A 15,981-nucleotide genomic window follows, 5' to 3' on the forward strand; every position below is an offset into this window, starting at 1 on the left:
TTTAGGCTCGATCCCTGTGGTATCGGACCTAAACTGGCAGTCAGACATCCCTCTCACAATCTGGGACCAGTGGCTCCTCACTGCTCACCTGCCTGCCTGGTTGCCCCCAACTGCCCTCTCGTGCTAGCCTGATCTCACCCACCAACCAACTGCCCTCCCCTGCTGGCCTGGTTGCTCCCAACTGCTCTCCCCCCTTGGCCTGATCTCACCCCCAACTGCCTTCCCCTGAAGGCCTCTGATCGCCCACAACTGCCCTCCTCTGCTGGCCATCTTTGACTACATGGGGTGGCCATCTTGTGTCTTGGAGTGATGGTCAATTTGCATATTACCTCTTTATTAGATAGGATATGAACAACTGTAAATCTACTTGTGTTCCACCCTGTATATCCATTTGTATACACACACAATGGAATATTTTCAGCCTTAGAAAAGAAGGAAATCCTGCCATTTCACACAACGTGAGTAAACTAAAGGACATATGGTAAGGGAAACAAGTAGGACAGGAAAAAGACAATTACTGTATGATCTCACTCATTATGTGGAATCTAAAACAGTCAAACTCACAGAAGCACAGAATAGAATGTGGCTGCCAGGGGCTGGGAGGTGGGGGGAATGGGGAGATGCTGGTCAAGGGTAAAACTTCCAGTTATAAGATTAATAAATTCTGAGGATCTAATGCACAGCATGGTTAGTTAATAATACTGTATTGAAATTTGCTAAAATAGATCTCACCACACACAAAAAGAGGGTAACTATGTAGGGTAATGGCTGTGTTAACTAGCTTCACAGTGGTAATTCTTTCATAATGTACATGGACATCAAATTTCATTGTTGTACACCTTAAATATATACAGTTTTTATTTGTCAATCTGGAGGGAAATTTTTTTTTTAATGCTGAAAGGAAAAAAACTCTCAACCATATATTCTACATGACAAAGTGACATTAAAAAATGAGGGAGAAATTGACATTCCAAGATAAACAAAAGCTAAAGAAATTCATTACCATCACACCTGCCTTACAGGATCTGCTAAGGGAGAATTTCAAGTTGAAATGAAAGGATGCTAGACAGTAACTCAAAGTCATATTTAATGTAAAGTTCTCCAGTAAAGGTAAATATATGAATAAATGAAAACCTGCATTATTGTCATTTTGTTTCTTAACTCAACTTTTTATTCTTTCATAGAATTTAAAAGACAAAATAATTCTAAATCTATATTAGTGGAGACATAAATATAATAATGTAATGTGTGACATCAACAACAAAAGGAGGGTAAATGGAGTTATAAAGAAGTAGAATTTGCCCTGGCCAGTTTGGCTCAGTGGATAGAGCATCAGTCCACAGACTGAAGTTTCCTGGGTTCCATTCCAGACAAGAGCACCTACCTCAGTTGCAGGCTCGATCTCAGGCCCTGATTGGACCATGTGCAGGGGGCAACCAATTTATGTGTCTCTCTCACATCAATGTTTCTCTCTCTGTCTCTCCCCCTCCCTTCCACTACCAATGGACACACAACACTGAGGAGAAGGTGGGGAAGGCATGTGCCAGGGGGTAGGTGAGGCCTGGGGGAGGTCAATGGGGGAAAAAGACATGTACTAGTATTTGTAATAGTAAAGTGGAAAAAAATCAATGGAAAAATATCCTCAGGTGAGAATTAACCAAAAAAAAAAAAAAAGGAAGAATTTTTGTTTGTGAGCGAAGTTAAGTAGTTAAAAGTTTAAGTAGACTGTTATAACTTTAGGATGTCATATGCAATCCCCATTACCACAGAGAAGATGTATAGAAAATATATACAAAGGAAATGAGAAGGGAATCAAAAGGTAACAGTACAAAAACAAATCATCTAAACACAAAGAGGAGGTGGTAGGGAAGGAAATGAGGGACAAAAAATGCTACAAGACATTTAGAAAAATAAAACAGCAACCGTCAATCCTTCCCTATCAGGAATTAGTTTAAATGTAAATGAATTACACTACCCAATTAAAAGACACAGACTGGCAGAATGATTTAAAAAACAGGATCCGACCATATACTGTCTATGAGAGACTCACTTTAGACCTAAGGACATGCATAGATTAAAAGTGAAAGGATGGACCCGAGCTGGTTTGGCTCAGTGGATAGAGTGTTGGCCTGCAGACTGAAGGGTCCCAGGTTCGATTCCGATCAAGAGCATATGCCCGGGTTGTGGGCTTGATCCCCAGTAGGTGGCGTGCAGGAGGCAGCCAATCAATGATTCTCTCTTATTATTGATGTTTCTATCCCTCTCCCTTCCTCTCTGAAATAGATAAAAATACATTTTAAAAAATTAAATAAATAAATAAAACAACTGGCCTGTGCCCAGCCAGTGTGGCTCAGTGATTGAGCATCAAGCTAGGAACCAGGAGGTCACCATTCAATTCCTGATCAGGCACATGCCTGGGTTGCAGGCTTGACCCCCAGAAGGGGGCGTGCAGGAGGCAGACAATCAATGATTCTCTCTCATCACTGACCTTTCTATCTCCCTCTCCCTTTCTCTCTGAAATCAATAAAAATATCTATTTAAAAAAAGTGAAAGGATGGGAAAAGTTATTCCATGCAAATAGTAACCACAAGAGAATGGGTGGCTACACTAATATCAGACAAAATAGACTTTAAATCAAAACTATTATAAGAGAGAAAAAAAGACATTATGTAATGATAAAGGAATCAATATACCAAGAATATAATGATTATAACATGCTAACACCACAGATCTAAAGATATGAAGCAAACATTCACAAAATATATAAAGAACTTCCATAACCCAACAACAACAAAAAATATAAACACCACAATTTAAAAACTATCAAACAATCTGAATAGACATTTCTCCAAAGAAGGTATACTAATGGTCAATAAGTACACAAAAAGGTGTTCAACATCACTAATCATTAGAAAAATGCAAATCAAAATCACATGACATACCACTTCACACTCATTAGGATGGCTACTTAAAAAAAAGAAAGTAGGTGTTGCTGAGTATTAGAAAAGTTGGAACCCTCATTCATTATTGGAGGGAATGTAAAATGGTGCCAGTGCTATGGAAAACAAGATAGCAGTTCCTTCAAAAAGTAAACATAGAATATCATATGATCCACTCTGGGTATATACCCAAATTAGTAAAGCAATTCCACTCTAGGTATATACCCAAAAGAATTAAAAGCAAGGTCTTGAAGAGATATCTGTACATTCCTGTTCATAGCAGAATTATTCACAATAGCCAAAAGGTAGAAGCAACCCAAGTGTCCATCAATGAATGAATGGGTAAACAAGATGTTGTAGACACATACAATGGAATATTATTCAGCTGCAAAAAGGAATTTCTGGCACATTCTACAACATGGATGAACCTTGAGGCCATTATGCTAAGTGAAATAAGCCAGTCACAAAAAGACAAATGTATAATTCCGCTCATATGAGATACCTATAATAGTCAAATTCATAGGCAGTCTATAAAAGGATGGTTGCCAGGGTTCTCGTAGGGAATAATCAGGTGTTATTGTTTAATGGGTACAGAGTTTTAGTTATCCTATATAATAAAAGCCTAATATGCTAAGTGTCCAACCAATCGTTCAACCGTTCAACCAGCTATGATACCCACTGACCACCAGAGGGCAGATACTCCAACTGGTAGGTTAGCTTGCTGCTGGAGTCTGGTCAACCAGGACTGGGCGAGATGGGCCAGACACACCCTGGAGCCCTCCCACAGCCCCTCTCTGGCCCCAATTGTGCACCAGTGGAGTCCTCGGCCTGGCCTGCACCTTCTCACAATCTGGGACCCCTCGGGGTATGTCAGAGAGCTGGTTTCGCACAATCCCCGCAGGCCAGGCCGAGGGACCCCACCGGTACACAAATCCATGCACTGGGCCTCTAGAGTAAGATAAAAATAATTCTGGAGATAAATGATGATGCACAATGTGAATGTATTTAACACCACTGAACTGTACACTTAAAATGGTTAAGATGGTAAAATTTATGTGTATTTTATCACCTTTAAACTTTTTTTAAACACAGAGGAAAAAAGACATGCTGTGTATAATGGAGAAAAGGTAAGGATTATGGCAGATTTCTTGTTGGAAATAATGCAGGCTAGAAGGTAGTGGAATACCATCTTTAAAATACCAAAAGAAAAAAGAAAAGAGAGCTCTTAATCTCAAGTTTTATAACCTGAGAAAATATTTTTCAAAAATGAAGGCAGACTTTATCAGACATATAAAAGCTGAAACAAATCTTCGGATTCTTACAAGAAATTTTAAGGGAGAATATATTTGCCAATGATACATCTGGTAAAGGGTTAATATCCAAAATATACAAGGAACTCATACAACTTAACAGAAGACAATCCAATTTTAAAATGGGCAAAGGACTTAGACACTTCTCCAAAGTGGACATACAGATGGCCAAGAGACATATGAAAAAATGCTCAAAATCACTAATCATCAGAGAGAAACATATTAAAAGGTCAATAGGGTATCACCTCACACCTGTCAGAATGGCTAACACCAACAAATCAACAAATGACAAGTGCTGGCAAGGATGTGGAGGGAAGGGAACCCTAGAACACTGTGGGTGGGAATGCAGACTAATGCCACCACTATGGAGAACAGTATGGAGTTTCCTCAAAACATTAAATATGGAACTGCCATTTGGTCTAGTGATCCCATTCTAGGAATATATCCTAAGAAACCTGAAACACCGATCAGAAAGAATATATGCACCCCTACGTTCACAGCAGTGCAACTTACAATAGCTAAGATCTAGAAAAAGCCAAGTGCCCATCAGTGGATGCATGGATTTAAAAAGCTGTGGTACATTTACACCATGGAATAATATGCAGCAGTAAAAAAGAAGGATCTCTTACCCTTTGAGATGGCATTGAGGGGCCTGGAGAATATTATGCTAAGCGAAATAAGGCAATCAGAGAAAGGCAAGTATCATATGATCTCCCTCATATGTAGAACCCAATGAATAAAATCAATTGATGAGCAAAAGAGATCCAGAGACATAAAAGCATGGAACAGACTGTCAAATCTCAGAGGGAAGGCAAGGGTGGGTGGGAAGAGATCAACCAAAGAATTTGTATGCATCTATGCACAACCCATGAGCACAGACAATAGTGTGGTGAAGGCCTGGGGTAGGGGCAGGGGTGGGTTGGAAGGGGTCAATAGAGGGGAAAGGGGAACATATGTAATACTTTCAACAATAAAGATTTAAAAAACAAACAAGAAATGTTAAAGGAAATCCTTCAGACAAAAGGAAAACAATACCAGATGGAAGTCTGGATCTTCACAAAGAAGTGAAAAGCACCAGGAATGGTAACTCTATAAATAAGCACATGACAGTCTCCTAAAGGATAACTTGCTGTTTAACTAAAATGACGACAATGTTGTGTGGGATTTATAGCATATGTGAAAGTAAAATATAACAACAATAGCATAAAACTCAGGTGGGGGAAATGGGAGTATACTATTGTGAAATGTTTATATGAGTTATGAAGTGGTATAATATCACTTCGTGGTAGACCATGGTGAATTAAAAATGTGTATTATGAATCCTACAGCAAACACGAAAGTAATAAAATGAAGAGTTATAGCTAATAAGCCAAGCAAGGGGGTAAATGGAACCATAAAATCTCAAGAAGTAAAAGATACATAAAAAGCAAAAAAAGGGAACAAAAAGCATATAGAACAAATAGACAGTAAATAGTAAGATGATAAATTTAAATCTGGTTGCAAGTCATCCTATACCAGTGATGGCGAACCTTTTGAGCTCGGCGTGTCAGCATTTTGAAAAACCCAAACTTAACTCTGGTGCCGTGTCACATATAGAAATTTTTTGATCTTTGCAACCATAGTAAAACAAAGACTTATATTTTTGATATTTATTTTATATATTTAAATGCCATTTAACAAAGAAAAATCAACCAAAAAAATGAGTTCATGTGTCACCTCTGACACGCGTGTCATAGGTTCACCATCACTGTCCTATACACCAATAGGTCACCAGTTCAATTCCCAGTCAAGGCACATGGCCAGGTTACGGGCTTGATCCCCAGTAGGGGGTGTGCAGCAGGCAGCCCATCAGTGATTCTCTCTCATCATTGATATTTCTATTCCTTCCTCTCTCTTCCTCTCTGAAATCAGTAAAAATATTTCTTAATCAATAAAAACATTAAAAAATTTTTAATAACCATATCAATAGTCTCATTAAATGTGAATGGTTTAAATAAACCAATTAAAAGGTAGAGATTTTCAGAATGGCTATAAAAGCAAAATGTATGCTGCCTTAAAAAAATACATTTTAGCCCTGGCCGGGGTTTCTCAGTGGTTAGAGCATCAGCCCATGCATCAGTTGCAGGTTTGATCTCTGCCCCCTGTTGGGTGCTTGCGCGCTCGCGCTCTCTCTCTCTCTCTCTCTCTCTCTCTCTCTCTCTCTCTCTCTCCTTCTCCCTCCACACCCAACCCTCCCTCTCTTCCACTCTCTTTGAAAAGATTTGGAAACAGCCCAAGTGCCCATCAGCAGATAAGTGGATTTAAAAACTGTGGTATTTATCACTTTTAGACACTTCTCCAAAGTGGACATACAGATGGCTTTAGCACCTTTAGACACTTCTCCAAAGTGGACATACAGCTACACAATGGAATACTAAGCTGCTATAAAAAAGAAGGAACTTTTACCATTTGCAACAGCATGGATGGACCTGGAGAGCATTATGCTAAGTGAAATAAGCCAGTCAGAGAAAGATAAATATCACATGATCTCACTCATTTGTGGAATATAATGAACAACATAAACTGATGAACAAAAACAGATCCAGAAACAACCAAAGAGTTCATATGCATATATGCATAGCCCATGGACACAGACAATAGTGTCATAGGCCTGCTGGGGGGTGGGAATGGTCAGGAAGGGGTCAATGGGGGAAAAAGAAGACATATGTAATACTTTAAACAATTTTAAAAAAAATCAATGGAGCCCAGCTGGTGTGGCTCAGTGGTTGAGTATCCACCTATGATCCAGGAGGTCACGGTCAATTCCTAGTCAGGGCATGGTTGTGTGCTCGATCCCCAGTGTGGAGCCATGCAGGAAGCAGCTGATCGGTGACTCTCTCTCATCACTGATGTTTCTATCTCTCTCTCCCTCTCCCTTCCTCTCTGATATCAATAACAATATTTTCCATTGATTTTTAAAAAATATGTATTCTCAGGTGATGATTAACAATAACAACAAAAACACATTTTAAATATAAAAGCACAAATATAGGTTAAAAGTAAATATATAGAAAAAGGTATACTATGCTAATACTAATCATTTGTTGGAGTAGCTATACTTACTTATATCATACAAAATTTCATAGATTTAAGAGAAAGGAATGTTACCAGGATAAAGGAAGTCATTTCATAATGATGAACTCATCAAGAAGTCAAAAGAATTTTAAATGTTTAACCTAAGAACAGATTCAAGCCGCATGAAACAAGAAATTACAGAACTCAAGGAGAGCAACAAATCCACAATTATAGCCAAAGATTTCAATATCCTCTCTCAGTAATTGGTAGAACAAGTCAACAGAAAATTAGAAAGGATTTTTTAAAGATTTAATAATACTAGCAACTAATCTGACCTTATTGACATATATAGAACACTTCATCCAACAACAGCAGAATACACATTCTTTTCAAATAACACATTTCCCTACCACAATAGAATTAAATTAGAAATCAACAAAAGGAAGGTCTTTTTAAAACTCCCCAAATATCAGGAAACTAAAAAATACCCTTTTAACTAACCTGTGAATCAAAAAATAAGTCAAAAATATTTTGAACTGCCGAAACCGGTTTGGCTCAGTGGATAGAGCCTCGGCCTGCGGACTGAAGGGTCCCAGGTTCGATTCCGGTCAAGGGCATGTACCTGGGTTGCGGGCACATCCCCAGTAGGAGATGTGCAGGAGGCGGCTGATGGATGTTTCTCTCCCATCAATGTTTCTGACTATCTCTCTCCCTTCCTCTCTGTAAAAAATCAATAAAATATATTTAAAAAAAAAAAAAAATATTTTGAACTGAATGAAAATAAAAACAGATCCAAAGGTGTGATATGCTGTTAAAGTAGTACATGAAGGAAAATTTACAGCACTAAATGCCATTATTAAAAAAGAATGGTCTCAAATCAATGGCCTCAGTGTCCACCTTAAAAGAAAAAACTAAAAATATAAAGGCAAATTAAAGCTAAAGTAGAATAAAGTAAATGACCAAGGTCAGAGCAGAAATCAATGAAATAGAAAACAGAAAAGTAATAGAGAAAAATCAATGGAACTAGAAGGTGGTCCCAGGGAAGATCAGTAAAATTGAAGAACCTTTATTAAAAGACAAATCAGAAAAATGAAGAGAGGACACAATTACCAATATCAGGAATGAGGGAGGTGATATCACTACAGAGTGTGCAAATATGAAATGGAAAATAAGGCAGTAATAGTATGAAAAACTTTTATATCAATAAATTCAACAACTTAGGTGAAACAATTTCCTTGAAAGACACAAACTATAAAAGCTCACTTAGAAGAAATTGATAACCTGATTAGTCCTATATCTATAGAAGAACTTGAATTAATAATGAAAACTTTTAAAAAAATAATTTTTTATTGATTTTTTAGAGAGAGAGAGAGAGAAAGAGAGAGAGAGAAAGGAGGAGAGAGATAGAAACATCAATGAAAGAAAAACATTAATTGGCTGCCACTGCCCTAGTGTGCAAAAATGCCCTATTGGGTATTTTTATCTGAATGGAACTAGTGGTTTTTATTTGAGATAAGCTGAGGTTTGGCTGTAGTGTTTATACTTTCTCTAAATATTTCCCTTGTGTTATTTTTAAGATAACATAGGATTAAATAGTGCTCACTAATATATCATGACAACGGGCAAACACAAGCCCACAACCCGGGCATGTGCCCTGAGCAGGAATCCAACCAGCAACCTCTTGGTGCCTGGGATAAGGCTCAACCAACTGAGTCACACCAGCAGGGCAATAGTGAAAACCTTCACAAGGAAGATCCCAGGCCCAAATGGCTTCCCTGGAGAATTCTACCCATCAGTTAAGGAAGAAATAACACCAATTCTACAGAGATTCTTCTAGAAAACAGAAAAGGAGAGAATTCTTCCCAACTTATTCAATGATGCCAATATTACCCTGATACCAAAGCCAGACAAAGACATTACTAGAAAAGAAAATTACTGACCAATATCCTTAATGAGCATGCAAAATTACTAACATTTAGAAAATTGGATCCAACAATATCTAAAACAGATAACACATCCTGACCAAGTGGAGTTTGTCCAAGAAATGTAGGGATGGTTTAACATTTGAAAAATCAATGTAATTTACCTTAAATTAAGAAATTTAAAAACCATGATCATCTCAATTGACATAGAAAAAGTATTTAACAAAATATGACATTTATTTCCTAAGCCTAAATGTAAAATCTAAAATTATAAAACTTCCAAAGAAAAACATAGGAAAAAACCTTTGTAACTTTCCATTAGGCAAAGCTATCTTAGATATAACAAGAGTGATGCATGAAGGAATAAATAAATAGGATTTTATCAAAATTTAAAACTTCTGCTCTAAAAACAAACAAACAAAAAACACCATTAAGAGTCACAAACCTAGAGAAAATATTTGAAAATCATTTATCTGATGAAGGATTTGTATACAGAATACATGGAGAACTTTGAAAACTCAATAATAAGAAAACAACCCAATAAAAATGCATAAGGGATTCGAACAGACACTTCTCTAAAGAAGAGAGATAAATTGTAAATAAACACACACAAAAATACTCAACATCATTAGTCATTTAAAAAATGCAAATTAAAACCAAAATGAGATACCACTGCATACCTGTTACATGGCGAAATAAGATGGACCGTAATATTGGCAAGATGCAGAGGAACTGAAACTCTCCTCTAAAGCTGATGGGAATACAAAATGGCACAACCACTTTGGGAAACAATTTGTCAGTTTCTTGAAAAGAAAAAGGGATGATCCAGGCATTTCACTCCTATGTATTTACCCAAGAGGAATAAAAGCCGTTTAGTGTCCTTTCAAAGGTTTGTATGTGAATGTTCAGAGCTCTATTCGTAATCGCCTAAAACAGGAAACAACTTAAATGTCCACACCACTCTGTGATAACAAGGAATGATTCTTGCTACACAATAATGTACAGTATGGATGAATCTCGAAATAATTATGCTGAGTGAAAGAAGCCAAAAACAAACCCAAAAACCCCCCACCATATTGTTTAATCCCACTTACATAAAATTCTAGGATATGCAAACTAACATGAAGTGACAGAAAGCAGAATGGTGGTTTTGTGAGGGTGGGGAAGAATTACAAAAGGCATGAAAAAAAACACACAAATAAATCAAACAACCCATTCAAAAGAAAGAAGCCACCCTGGATTCCGCAAGCACTTTACCTGAATGGAACTAGTGGCTTTTATTTGAGACTAAAGGCCCGATGCACAAAATTCGTGCAAGCGTAGGCCTTCCTTCCCCTGGCTGCTGGCACCGGCTTTCGGCTTTCCTCGAAGCCCGGGCTTTGTCTGGAAGGACGTCGATCTAATTACCATATTACGCTTTTGTTATTATAGATAAGCTGAGGTCTGGCTGTAGTGTGTACACTTTTTCTAAATATTTTCCCTTGTGTTATTTTTAAGATAACAGGATTAAATAGTGCTCACTAATATATTGTGACAACTGGCAAGCACACAGAGGTGAACGTGAGAGAAAGCCATTCACACTTCCAGGGCACCTTGCTGACACCCAACAAGCAGCGACAGAGGCAGAAAACATCGCCAGAGACACAGTGACAGCTTTGTAAGAACCCCGAAATGGCACACAACAACAAAATGTTTCTGGAACTCTTATTCATGTTTCCATATAAGAAATTCTAAGATGTCTATGAAAGGAACATGTTGCATCTCGTGTTGGACATTTTTACATCCGAGTGTCACGTGTACATTTACCATGTAGTCGCACTGAAGCAACGTCACAGGGGAAATGTGGACGGTATGTTCTCTGTAAGTCCATTCATCCGTACATTCGCTCCCATTCCTTCCACCCATTTATCTTTTTCCTGTTGCCACGCACAAACCTGGGGATAACCACCACCCATGCCAAATGGTGGGAATATGGTAACTGGTGTCTGATCATGGGACATGGCACTTTTAAATAGTCACTTTCCACTTTATAATACATATTTATTTTTTAAATGTTTTTATTTATTTTGGATAGAGAGATAGAAACATCAATGAGAAAGAAACATCGTTAACCATGTATATGCTACTTTAACTCCTAGATTTTAAAAGAGAGAACGCAATGTATGTGGGATAGGGACCATTAGCAAGCATTAATTCATCAAAGCTCTGTACTGGTTTAAAAAAAAAAAATTGCAACCCATTAGGTCAAGTGTCCTTTATGAAACAAATAATCTTAAAATAGAAGGCCTAGCTAAAGGTCACTATCAATCTATCTGTCTGCCAAAATGACTTCCTGGTTAATATGAGTAAAGACTGAGTTTTTGAAATATCATATAATAAGTCTACAGGAAAAGGAATGATTCTTTGCTGTATTGAGAAACACACACCATGTGTATCATCCATGTATGAGTTGTTGGTGTCACTTTACAGAAAGTGGTAACAGGTGAAGGAACCAATTTGGGACATTCACATACTGTTTCTTACAAGCTCATAATACTGAAAACAACACAAGAAATCGGTTCAGTTTGGTCTCTACCCATTCGGTAGACCTGAGCCACGCCGTCGCACTAAATGGGTGGCTTATTGTTGCTCCGTCCCCCAACCAACTCCACACAAAGTAAAAAAGGAGAGACTCAAGCAAGAGCAAGTGTCACTCCTGTTGCCCAGTGACACTGATGGCTGCTTCAATTACTAGCAAGCCGGTATGTGCAGGACCGTTTTCTACAGGCTGCTAAAATACAAGAGAAAAGTTATCTTGGGAAAGCAATGACCCTGATGTCTATGCTAAAGGACCCTCACGTGTGTGCAAAGGGAGGCACGTGCAAAGATGCAAGAGCAGCTGTGTTCATGATAAAGAGAAGTCAGGCCCAGCTGGCAGGGCTCAGTGGCTGAGCGTCCACCTAGGAACCAGGAGGTCATGGTTCGATTCCCAGTCAGGGCACGTGGCTGGGTTGCGGGCTTGATCCCCAGTGTGGGCCCTGCAGGAGGCAACCGATCAATGAGTCTCTCTCATCATTAATGTTTCTATCTCTCCCTCCCTCTCCCTTCCTCTCTGAAATCAATAGAAATATTTTTAATAAAGAAAAGTTAGAAACCTAGGTAGTCAGCAATAGGAGATTTAGTACAAACTCTGCTACTTCACCCACTGGACTAGAACGCAGCAGTTAAAAGGATTAGGGAATCATAGGGCTGGACCTTCCAATGCTTTTGTAGAGTTAAAAAAAAAAAAAAGCCTGCCTGATGTTGGCTCGATGGTTGAGCATCAACCCATGTACCAGGAGGTCAGGGTTCAGTTCCTGGTCAGGGCATATGCCTGGGTTGTGGGCTCACTCCCCAGCAAGGGGTGTGCAGGAGGCGTGTTGATGTATCTCTCTCATTGATGTTTCTATTTCTCTCTCCTCTCCTTTCTTCTCTCTCTAAAATCAATAAAAACATATTTTTTAAAGACATCAAAAAACATGTATAACATAATACCATTTGTGGGGAGAAATATCCCACCCAAGACGCCACATTTCCTTTGTATAAACATGTATCAACAGAAAAGCAACGAAAAATAAATGGAAAAATCCAAAATAAAGTGATAATATGGTCACTTTGAAAAGAAGGGAAGAGTAGGGGGAAGTGAGAGCTGGAAGAATAGGAATGCTCTGCTAAATGCAGATCCAATAATAAGAGAGACAGCAGTTTTATTCTCTGTCACTGTCTACTGCTTTTTATATACATAAGATAACCATCAACTCTGCCTGCCAATTTGTATCTCAGATCTGGTTGACCTTTTAAAGTTTATCTGAAAATACAAAAGGGGAAAAAGAACTAAAAACTGCATTATTCCTAGCTGCCAAGTTGATCTCATTCTGGCCCCAGAAAGAACCAATTAGAGCACACTTTCCAAAGTTGAAGGTTCTGAGATTGAGTTGTTGAGGAGATACCAGGCATTCTGTACAACTGTCATTTTTCTGCAGAAAAATTTACTTTTCATCTTAACATTTTATGTACAGTCGGCATGATCTGTTAAGAGTGTTAAAACAATCACTAAATCTCTTTCTAAGCGGAGAGACCTTTGCTGCTTCTGAATTTTGTCACAGTAGTTACACAGGCTACATGTCTTGCTTCACACCTTAGCTTGGGGAGTCGTGCGGGGGGCCCACATGATTCCTGCATGTGACAGGGGTCAGGGCTTGGGTAGAGAGCCAAGGGAGGTGAACACAGTTACCACGAATATTCCAGCTACTCTCCCACTGAAACACGGGAAACTCACATAACGAAATGCTAAAGAAATGAATTGGCACCAGCAACAAACAACTGAAATATTAATGGACAGGAGGACTCAGTAGAGTTAAGACAACTTTCCCAATGCAATCCCAATCTATAGATTCAATGCAATCCCAATCAAAATCCCAGCCGGCATTTTATAGAACTGATGAGCTGATTCTAAGAATTATACAGAAATGCAAAGGACTAGAACAGGCAAAACAATTTTATAAAAGAAAGACAAAGTTGGAAGATTTACAATACTTGATTTCAGTATTCCCCATAAAATACAATAATCAAGACTATGTGATAATTGGCATAAAAACGGGCATACACATCAATGGAAACCAACACAAACTCCAGGAACACATCACATGTAAACAGTCAACTGAATTTTAACAACTGTACCACAGCAGTTCCATGAGAAGAGGACAATCATTTCAATAAATGGTGCTGGATATCCCTATGGGGAAAATTTAACAACAAACCCTACCCCACAACACACACAAAAATTAACTCAAAACAGATCACAGATCAAAACATAAAAGCTAAAATAATCAAATTTCTAGGAGAAAATCTTCATGACCTAGGTAGACAGAGATTTCTCATAAAGGACACAAAAAGCACAAAAGGAAAACAGTGATAAATTGGACTTCATCAAAATTTAAAACCTCAGCAGTTTGAAAGAAACCATTAAGAAGAAAACAAACAGGCAAGCCACAGAGAAGGAGAAAAATATTCACAATACATCTGACAAAAGCCTTGTATCCAGAATATCCAAGAAACGGCAATACTTTTTAGGGACTTACCCTGTGCAAGCATCACTCTAAGACGCTGGAGCCAAGACTGGAGATCCTCCATCCAGGTGTCCAAGATCTGTGGCCTCGCAGGGCTCCTTACCCTGTAAGATAAGTAGGGTCAGAACTCCCAGCACCTGTGCTCTCTACTTTAGGACTCACTGAGGGTTACAGAATGAGCCTCTCTCAGGGCCGCCCAGACCCTGCATACCTTCGGCAGCCCACCTGCCCATCCAGGTGCAACTGCACCTTTATCATTCAGTTCCCTCCATCCCCTCAGAAGACAAAGCTGATAAAAGCGCCAGTGAGACTCGCATTTCACCTGCCAGTTAGTTCTGGGTTCAGCTCATGCAATGTTCTCTCGTTTGCGAATTTCTTTTCACTTGTTACAAGCCCGTCACTTCTGCACAATCATTTCAACAGCTCGGTGAACACCAAAGAAAGGAGAGGACAATAGAACCAATTTTATCAACTAGTCAGAAGCAGCGCTCAGTAATGCATATTTTAATTCTGAAAATGTTCGATGTATTTCTTCTTTTTCATTAGGGAGCTGCAGTGAGGTTTGCATGCTGACCTCAATCACCCCAGGTGCAGTGTCTCAGGGCTCCTGTTTGAGGGTAAATGCATGGCCTTCCCCACTCAACTGCCCAAACCTTGACATTTAAAGCAACTTGGTGAGCACAACTTCCTGGTATTTTTAAGTTTCCTGTTTGCCTACATACCTGCCTAGTGGGCTGTGGACGTTTTTAACGTCTCCGTATACCCGACCAGCATCACTGGTGCCAGGCGGCCAAGACACATGCAGCAGAATGCTCTGTGTGTAGCAAAAAAGCTGCAGACAACCCAAGGCCTAACTCCCAGAAACTGATTAAATCAATTGCGATAAAGCCACTCACTAGAAACCCATGCAGCTATCAAAGAGCACAGAGGTAACGTGCTCATGCACAGTATATTACAGTATACACTGCTACTATATATGTATAAGTTACTATACAATATTGTATTATTCACATTAACGAATAGAATGGAATTATATTTCATATATGCTATAATTTATTGTGATTATATTGTATTATGCACTACAAGCCGTTGTATGTTAACGCATCAGACATTAATTCATGAAAAATCAGAGTGCAGAGAACTGTGAAATCATCCCATTTGGCTGAAAATAAAGGGGCACCTTTGAATGCATAAACAGAAACATGCTTGGGACTCAGCCTTGCGCGCACAGCGTGGCCTGGAGGCCTTGTGGGAACCCAAGTTGCTGGGCTGCGGGTCACGGTGAGCGGGAGAAAGCGCGCTTCCAACGAGCCGCCAGGTGATGCTGCGGGTCCCTGGGCCAGCCCGGCAACCTGGGGGTAGGGGCGTTTGGGCTTTCAATTTCAGAAGCTTTCATTCCATTAGCAACACGGCTGCGCGCCTGCTCGGTGCAGGGCAGCCGCGGACGGACCAGGGGTTGTAGTAAGAGCTGCCACCATACCTCCGCCTCCGGGGTGCCTCGCCCGAGGCCGGTCGTCCGAGGTCGCGGAGAGACTGCCGGAGCAGGGTTTCGAACCCCAGGCTCTGCGACGCCGGCGAGCGTCCCGCCTGCTCCGAGTTCCAGACACGCCTCCGGACCAGGCCGTGGGGTCTCCTGAGACACAGCCCCGGGCGTGCGGGGGACGAGGGA

The 15,981-nt window shown here is 39.6% G+C and overlaps 1 long non-coding RNA gene across 1 annotated transcript in view; it reads right to left on the reverse strand.

Moving 5' to 3' along the window:
- Window positions 1-15,824, reverse strand: part of LOC102752457 — a 43,258-nt gene extending 27,434 nt beyond the window's left edge. Inside the window, exons 1-2 of the long non-coding RNA XR_435454.2 lie at window positions 15,793-15,824; window positions 14,325-14,416 (exon numbers count right to left, since the gene is read on the reverse strand). This is a non-coding gene — a long non-coding RNA (uncharacterized LOC102752457). The remainder of the gene's footprint in view (window positions 1-14,324; window positions 14,417-15,792) is intronic.
- Window positions 15,825-15,981: the final 157 nt, after the last annotated feature.

Source organism: Myotis davidii, unplaced genomic scaffold, assembly GCF_000327345.1.
Source record: "Myotis davidii unplaced genomic scaffold, ASM32734v1 scaffold1115, whole genome shotgun sequence".
In the NCBI taxonomy this organism is placed as follows: domain Eukaryota; kingdom Metazoa; phylum Chordata; class Mammalia; order Chiroptera; family Vespertilionidae; genus Myotis; species Myotis davidii.